The sequence below is a fragment of the Cololabis saira genome, chromosome 14 (genome assembly GCF_033807715.1).
Source record: "Cololabis saira isolate AMF1-May2022 chromosome 14, fColSai1.1, whole genome shotgun sequence".
Classification (NCBI taxonomy): domain Eukaryota; kingdom Metazoa; phylum Chordata; class Actinopteri; order Beloniformes; family Belonidae; genus Cololabis; species Cololabis saira.
Window position 1 is genome coordinate 9,927,363 of NC_084600.1, and position 9,287 is coordinate 9,936,649.

The following is a 9,287-nucleotide window of genomic DNA, read 5'->3' on the forward strand; positions in this document are numbered from 1 at the left end:
AAAAGCTTAATTATTACAGCATGACAGAAGACATTTACTTGAACACACATGAACCCAGAACCCCAAAAAATCCAAGTCTAGGCTTTAATAATGCAATTAAAATGTAAACGTACTTTTGATTTCAAATAAATTTGGATACAAAGTAAACAATTTTTTTACTTGTTTTTGTTATCTCATAACATGAACCTAATTCATAAAAAAAAAAAAATTGTCTTGGTCCTGGTACACACAAAATCTCTATCTCGATCTTTATACGTCATATACAAGTACAACCACGAGAAAACCAAAAACAATTGCGACATTCCCTTTCACAGGCCCGGTCTCGCCTCAGAAATGAAGTAATTTTGTTTAGCCATCAGACATTATTGATTTTGACAATTTGTGTATCAAAGAAGTAGACGAACGAGCGCTGAGGTCAGATTGGTGACATGTGAACAGATGTGACTTTTTGCCAGCGGAGTCAAGCAATTTCTTTTGTTTTCTTTTCCCCCTTCCCTTTTTTTTAAAGAAATTGCTGTTGAACTAACAAAATATTTTCCTTGACATTTAAAGTTCAACTTAATTGAGATAAATACAAAAGCTGCAAAAATGTGTTGCACTTACCAGCTGGTAGGGACAACATCCATCCATCCATCCATCGTCCACTGCTTATCCGTTCCGGGTCGCGGGGGCAGCAGCCTCAGCAGGGATGCCCAGACTTCCTTCACCCCAGACACTTCCTCCAGCTCTTCCGAGGGGAGTCCGAGACGTTCCCAGGCCAGCCGAGAGACATAGTCTCTCCAGCGTGTCCTGGGTCTTCCCCGGGGTCTCCTCCCGGAGGGACATGCCTGGAACACCTCCCTAGGGAGGAGGGACATGCCTGGAAGACCTCCCTAGGGAGGAGGAACATGCCTGGAACACCTCCCTAGGGAGGAGGGACATGCCTGGAACACCTCCCTAGGGAGGCGTCCAGGAGGCATCCGGTACAGATGCCCAAGCCACCTCAGCTGACTCCTCTCAATGTGAAGGAGCAGTGGCTCGACTTCGAGCTCCTCTCGGGTGACCGAACTCCTCACCCTATCTCTAAGGGAGCGTCCAGCCACCCTGCGTAGGAAATTCATCTCGGCCGCTTGTATCCGCAATCTCGTCCTTCCGGTCACTACCCAAAGTTCATGACCATAGGTGAGGGTAGGTGCGTAGATTGACCGGTAAATCGAGAGCTTCGCCTTTCGACTCAGCTCCTTCTTCACCACGACGGTCCGGTACATCGACCGCATAACTGCGGACGCTGCACCGATCCGTCTGTCAATCTCCCGCTCCATCGTTCCCTCACTCGTGAACAAGATCCCGAGATACTTGAACTCCTCCACCTGAGGCAGGACTTCTCCACCCACCCGGAGAAGACACGCCACCCTTTCCCGGTGGAGAACCATGGCCTCGGATTTGGAGGTGGTGATTCTCATCCCTGCCGCGTCACACTCAGCCTCAAACCGCCCCAGCACATGCTGAAGGTCCCGGTCCGATGAAGCCAACAGGACAACGTCATCTGCAAAAAGCAGAGACGAACCTGTGGTTCCCAAACCGGATCCCCTCCGGCCCCTGGCTGCGCCTAGAAATCCTGTCCATAAAAATTATGAACAGGATCGGTGACAAACGGCAGCCCTGCCGGAGTCCAACATGCACCGGGAACAAGTCTGATCTACTGCCGGCAATGCGAACCAGACTCCTGCTCCGATCATATAGAGACCGGACAGCCCTTAATAGAGGGCCCTGGACTCCATACTCACTGAGCACCCCCCACAGAATGGCACGAGGGACACGGTCAAATGCCTTCTCCAGATCCACAAAGCACATGTAGACTGGTTGGGCAAATTCCCATGAACCCTCGAGCACCCTGTGGAGGGTATAGAGCTGGTTCAGTGTTCCGCGACCGGGATGAAAACCGCATTGTTCCTCCTGAATCCGAGGTTCAACTATCGGCCGTAATCTCCTCTCCAGTACCCTGGCGTAGACTTTCCCGGGGAGGCTGAGAAGTGTGATCCCCCTATAGTTGGAACACACTCTCCGGTCCCCCTTTTTAAAAAGAGGGACCACCACCCCGGTTTGCCACTCCAACGGCACTGTCCCCTTCCTCCATGCAATATCGCAGAGGCGTGTCAACCAAGACAGCCCTACGACATCCAGAGACTTGAGGTACTCAGGGCGAATCTCATCCACCCCCGGTGCCCTGCCACTGAGGAGCTTACGATCTACCTCAGTGACCTCGGCTTGAGTGATGGATGAGCCCGCCCCAGAGTCCCCACTCTCTGCTTCTCAGTGGAAGGCATGTCAGTCGGGTTGAGGAGATCCTCGAAGTATTCCTTTTACCGTCCGACGATATCCCCAGTCGAGGTCAACAGCTCCCCACCCACAACATAAATGGTGCCGGCAGAGTACTGCTTCCCCCTTCTGAGGCGCCGAACGGTCCGCCAGAATTTCCTCGAGGACGGCCGAAAGTCTTCCTCCATGGCCTCCCCGAACTCCTCCCAGACCCGAGTTTTTGCCTCCAGGACCGCACGAGCCGCGGCTCACTTGGCCTGCCGGTACCCATCTACTGTGTCAGTAGTCCCACAGGCTAACATAGCCCGGTAGGACTCCTTCTTCAGTCTGACGGCATCCTGTACTTCCAGTGTCCACCACCGGGTTCTAGGATTGCCGCCACGACAGGCACCGGAGACCTTGCGTCCACAACTTCGAGCCTCCGTGTCGAAGATGGAGGCAGAGAACATGGTCCACTCGGATTCGATGTCCCTCGCCTCCCCCGGGATCTGAGAGAAGTTCTCTCGGAGGTGAGAGTTGAAGATGTCCCTGACAGAGGGCTCAGCCAGATGTTCCCAACAGACCCTTGCAATCTGTTTGGGTCTGCCCGGTCTGTCCAGCCTCCTCCTCTGCCAGCGCATCCAACTCCCCACCAGGTGGTGATCAGTTGACAGCTCAGCCCCTCTCTTCACCCGAGTGTCCAAGACATGCGGCCAAAGGTCAGATGAAACGACAACAAAGTCGATCATTGACCTCCGGCGTAGGGTGTCCTGGTGCCACGTGCACTGATGGACACCCTTATGCCTGAACATGGTGTACTGTGACTAGCACAGAAGTCCAACAACAAAACACCGCTCGGGTTCAGATCGGGGAGGCCGTTCCTCCCAATCACGCCTCTCAAGGTATCACTGTCATTGCCCACGTGAGCGTTGAAGTCCCCCAGTAGAACAATGGAATCCCCAGTTGGAGCACCATCAAGTACCCCTCCCAGGGACTCCAAGAAGGCCGGGTACTCCGCACTGCCGTTCGGCCCGTAGACACAAACAACAGTGAGAGACCGTTTCCCGACCCGAAGGCGCAGGGAAGCGACCCTCTCGTTCACCGGGGTGAACTCCAACACATGACGACTGAGCTGAGGGGCTATAAATAAGCCCACACCAGCCCGCCACCTCTCACCCTGGGCAACTCCAGAGTAGTGGAGGGTCCAGCCCCTTTCAAGGAGCTGGGTTCCAGAGCCCAAGCTATGTGTGGAGGTGAGCCCGACTATCTCTAGCCGGTATCTCTCAACCTCACGCACAAGCTCCTGCTCCTTCCCCCCCAGTGAGGTGACATTCCATGTCCCCACTGCGAGGGTTTTGGTCCAGGGATTGGGTCGTCGAGGCACCCCGCCACGACTGCTACCCAGCCCACATGGCACCAGCCTCTCACGGTCCTTCGGGTGGTGCGGGTGGTGGGCCTACGGGCCCACCACCCGTACACCAGGCGCTCGCCATCATGCCCCATCGAGCCCCAACCCCAGCCCCAACCCCAGGCCTGGCTCCAGGGAGGGGCCCCGGTGACGCCGATCCGGGCGACGTTACGGTCCTTCGATTTTTCTTCACCATTAAAAGCTTGTGAACCGCTCTTAGTCTGGCCCGTCACCTAGGACCTGTTTGCCATGGGAGACCCTACCAGGGGCGTAATGCCCCCGACAACATAGCTCCTAGGATCACTCGGGCACACAAACCCCTCCACCACAATAAGGTGGCGGTTCAAGGAGGGGGTAGGGACAACAGCTTTTCAAAAAATAACTGATAGTTAAAACTCTAGTGGGAGGCCTGTTTTAGATAAAGTCACAGTTAAATTACCCCCACTGACATAATTGCTGTTTAAATCACTAATAATACCAACCAATCATCCGCCATCTCCTAACAGGCCGTACAGCCTAATAATATTCCATGTCAATGAAGCAGATTTACAGTGATCAGAAGAGAAGAGTCATCTGCTGCAAGTCTGAAATGATAGAAACACAGGAAAACCTACAACGGGAGAAACCCCCTTGCTTACTCCCAAACAGCTATGAACACTACTTACCTGCCTTCAGTCTTGTAACGCAGTCTGGTATACAGGCCGGACTTCTGCCACCTTCTCCAGCTGGTTCGAGACGCAGCTAAACTCATTCTCCAGACTAAACACACAATCACAGCAATCCTGCGCCTACCTTCCTCCTGTGGCTCCCTGTTAGATTTCATATTGATTTTCAATTCTTACTGTTCACATTCAACTCTGAAAGTGGCCTTGCCCCTAAATACAACCATCTATCCATTATCTATACTCTCTTCAATCCTATGCAGGGTCATGGTGTTCTACTAGGATCTATCCCAGCTGTCCCTATATACATCTCAGATTAAATGACCTGGTACGTTCACTCCTGACCACAGTGCAATTTGTGGGAAAAGGAGATTTACCCTCTTCCACTCAAGCTCTCATTTATTTGAAAAGATAAGATGGAATGTGTTGAACAAAGCCGAGGCCAGCCAGACTTAAGTCAAAAAAAGTGTTGCATTAAAAAAAATAAAGGAAATGTTCATGTTAATTTGCTCTGTTAACTGCATTGGCTCAGTGGTCAGACAACACTCTGACCACCAACAATCACTGGTATGCAGACAGCCTGTCAAGCGGGAGAAAGCAGCCCATTTTGCTAGCAGTATAAGACAAATTAAAGCTGCAAGCAGCAATGAACGGGCCCTCGCACTCACGGCCACCGCCCCCCATAAGTATCAGAAATGACACCACCCACGACTTCCTATGTCAAACCATTGAAAAGTTATAGCAGAAAAAAGGGACAACCAATCAGAAGAAGGGGCGGGGCTAATTCAAGCCAATGAAGGTCAAGGACTCCATACAGAATCTGATGACACCACCCACGACTCTCTATGTCAAACCATTCCAAAGTTATAGCAGAAAATCGGGACAACCAATCAGAAGAAGGGGCGGGGCTAATTAATGCCAACGAAGCTTGAGGACTCATTACAGAGTCCCATGACACCACCCACGACTTCCTATGTCAAACAATTAAAATGTTATAGCAGAAAAAAGGGACAACCAATGACAAGAAGGGGCGGGGCTAATTCAGGCCAATGAAGGTCAAGGACTCCATACAGAATCTTATGACACCACCCAGGACTCTTTATGTCAAACCATTAAAAAGTTATAGACAGAATAAAGGGACAACCAATCAGAAGAAGGGGCGGGGCTAATTAAGGCCAACGAAGCTTAAGAACTCATTACAGAGTCCCATGATACCACCCATGACTTCCTATGTCAAACCATTCAAAAGTTATAGCAGAAAAAAGGGACAACCAATCAGAAGAAGGGGCGGGGCTAATTAAGGCCAACGAAGCCTAAGGACTCATTACAGAATCCCATGACACCACCCACAACTCTCTATGTCAAACCATTCAAAAGTTATGGCAGAGAAAAGTATTCTAGGGGGCGCTGTTGAGCCGTTAGGCCACGCCCATTAATGCAAACCATGAAATATCAAATGTATCGCCAAGTCTGGTTTGCATGCAAAATTTGGTGACTTTTGGAGAACTATCAAATATGGACCAATCACATGAAGGGGGGGCGCGCCTTTTGGCGTCTAGCGTCGCCACGGTAACACTTTTGAAAGAGAAAAGTAATGCGTGGCGTCGCAGGATGTAGACGCACATTTTGATGTATAACACACCTGGGGGCACGTTATGGTTCGGGCTGAATTAACTGCCGTAGGAATGGCATAAATTTCGCCAAAATGACACAATGTATTCAAAATGGCCGACATCCTGTTCGGTTTCGGCCATGGCTCCAAGAGACTTTTCTTTAAGTTGTGCCATGATACAGGTGTGTAGCGATTTTCGTGCATGTACGTCAAACCGTATTGTGGGGCTTGAGGCACAAAGTTTTCCGGGGGGCGCTGTTGAGCCATTTTGCCACCCCCATTAATGCAAACCATGAAATATCAAATTTATCGCCAGGCCTGGCTTGCATGCCAAATTTGGTGCCTTTTGGGGAACTATCAAATATGGACCAATCAGATGAAGGGGGGTGCGCTTGTTGGCGTCTAGCGTCGCCACGGTAACACTTTTGAAAGAGAAAAGTAATGCGTGTAGTCGCAGGATGGAGACGCACATTTTGATGTATAACACACCTGGGTGCATGTTACGGTTCGGGCCGTATTAATTCTCGAAGGAATGGCTCATATTGCTCCAAAATTACGCGATTAATTCAGAATGTTCAAAATGGCCGACTTCCTGTTCGGTTTCGGCCATGGCGCCAAGAGACTTTTCTTTAAGTAAAGACATGATACAGGTGTGTACCGATTTTCGTTCATGTACGTCAAACCGTATTATGGGGCTTGAGGCGCAAAGTTTTTTCTGTCTGAACCAACCAGATGACGGGTGGGCGCGCCTTTTGGCGTCTAGCGTCGCCAGGGTAACGCTTTTGAAAGAGAAAAGTAATGCGCGTAGTCGCAGGATGGAGACGCACGTTTTGATGTATAACACACCTGGGTGCACGTTACGGTTCGGGCCGTATTAACTGCCGAAGGAATGGCATAAATTGCGCCAAAGTGACACGATTAATTCAAAATGGCTGACTTCCTGTTCGGTTTCGGCCATGTCGCCAAGAGACTTTTCTTTAAGTTGTGTACTGATACAGGTGTGTAGCGATTTTTGTGCATGTACGTCAAACCGTATTGTGGGGCTTGAGGCACAAAGTTTTCCAGGGGGCGCTGTTGAGCCATTTTGCCACGCCCATTAATGTAAACCATTAAATATCAAATTTTTCGCCAGGCCTGACTTGCATGCAAAATTTGGTGACTTTTTGGGCACGTTTAGGGGGCAAAAAGGCCCTCCTTTCGTCAGAAGAAAAAAGAAAGAAAGAAAAATTCCTACAGATACAATAGGGCCTTCGCACTGAAGGTGCTCGGGCCCTAATTAAAATTCTGATAGCTGTGTTACGGCCATTTCATCCACCCAGATCTTTGGTACATGTTACAACTCCGAGTCTTTAGACAATGAATTATAATACTGAGAATATGAAGCCTCACATTTAATCATGTTTAACCAAGTTTGAGTACCAAAATAATGTTGTACTGTTGTTATTTTCATAACTGAATATAACACATAAAACACTTTCCAATTTAAAAATGTGAATTCATATAATTCATGTCATTCCATTTTATGGAAGAGTATTAGGGCCAGGCAGGAGAAAAATAAAAATAATATTTTACAGGAGGAAGATTTTTTTTTCATTATGCATACCCATCCAGGGTGTTTTTGGGACTGGGCTCATCAGGCTTCTTAATGTTACATTTTAACAATAAAACCTTGACTTTTGGTGATTTGTTTGTTCAGACTCCTTTTGTGTTTCAGCCCAACGAGCTGGGTTGTAACAGTCACGTAGAAATCTTTCTAAATTATAATAACTTTAGGGTATGGCTGCTAAAATTCGTTCTAGCAACTTTTGACTCATGATGTACTTACGGTGCGTCTGAAATGCCATACTTAACAGGTATTACTCAAAAAGTATACTTAAGTTCGTCACACTTTTGAGTAAATATCAGTAGTATGCATTAATTCGGACGTACTACTCAGAGCCACACGGCACGTCCTGCCATTGGGAAGGGGGGTTGTTACCATGGTAAAACTTAACGTAATGGTATTTCACTAACAGAGGAAACTATCGCCCCTTAATTTATTAGATACGATTGTTGTGTTTCTCTACCCCCTCTCACTTAACGTTAACGTTATGCTATAAAACAAGAACATTAGCACTAGTTATCATTGGCTGCCTGTAGCTAGCTCATTCGTAAACTTTGCAAATACATCTACCCTCACAATAATGTGATAAATGATGAACTCATCTGGTTAATATCTTATGGAAACCAAAGCAAAATCACACCTAATTACTCACATTTGAATTGTAGCGTGATGGTGGTGCTGCTGCTGCAGCTTTGCTTGGTACCGCTAACGTTATCCACATTTTTGTTGGTTACTGTGCAGCACTTAGCAACCAAACACCGCTGCATTGCATTGTGGGAAGTTTCTGCTTAGCGAGTGTCCATCAATCCACACTAATAAATTTCTCCGGAATGAGTATGGATAGCGCATACTATTGTGTACGTACTAATGTTTTAGATGCACTAAAAAATTTCACAAACTGTTTATGCATACTCATCAGGGTGGAAGTGTGGAATTTCGGATGCAGCTCTGGTCTTCCACACAGCAATTTTGCATTTCGGTTTAGTTTTATTCACAGGATAATGTCACCGTGTACATATCTGAGTTCCAATTAACCAGATTTTAGATCTGGTAATGACAAGAAAATACATTTTTTAAATACTAATAAGTAAAATCTTTGGTCTGAAAGGTGCCTTCTCTATTTGTTGTTGAAAAGAAAAACGCAGCATGTTTTTGTGCTTATGTCTGAGTGTTCTGTGCAGGCTCACAGGTTAAAAGGATGATGACGGTGATGTCCCTGAACGTCTCTCTTAGCACTGACTTTGTCATGCTTCAGCTGGTTTGCTCAGGATGAAGTAGCAGCTGTAAGCAGCTTTTTCTCCTTCCTACCTCATCATTGGTCTGATCCCCGTTAATCAGGTTCCGCCATCACATTGTAGCAGTTTTTCTGGGCATCATCCACCTGTATGTGTTGGCGTGGTATATGTGTACACGCAAGTATAATTGATTCCTCTTGGGAGGGGTTTGAGTCTATCTCTTGGGTACACATGAAAGGTTGTGTACTGAGTCTAATCTCCTTACACAGTTAAGGAGTGAGCACCTGGTTATCTCCAAACAGGCATGCATAGTGTACACACACATCCGTTTTCATAAGTGCACGGTTTGAATGAAGATTAAGAAAATGAATATTTATCGTAGCCTGAATTAGAATAAATATATTATGTCACACTACAGAATCTTGGTCTGCTCAACAATAGCATGCCGTCTCATGTTTCTGAGTAGGCCTTTTCATGTAATCACCGCCAG

General features: G+C 47.7%; 1 protein-coding gene across 1 annotated transcript in view; it reads left to right on the forward strand.

The window, feature by feature from the left end:
• Positions 1-9,287, forward strand: part of LOC133459560 (FRAS1-related extracellular matrix protein 2-like) — a 146,448-nt gene that overhangs the window by 42,170 nt on the left and 94,991 nt on the right. The gene's annotated exons all lie outside the window — the stretch shown is intronic.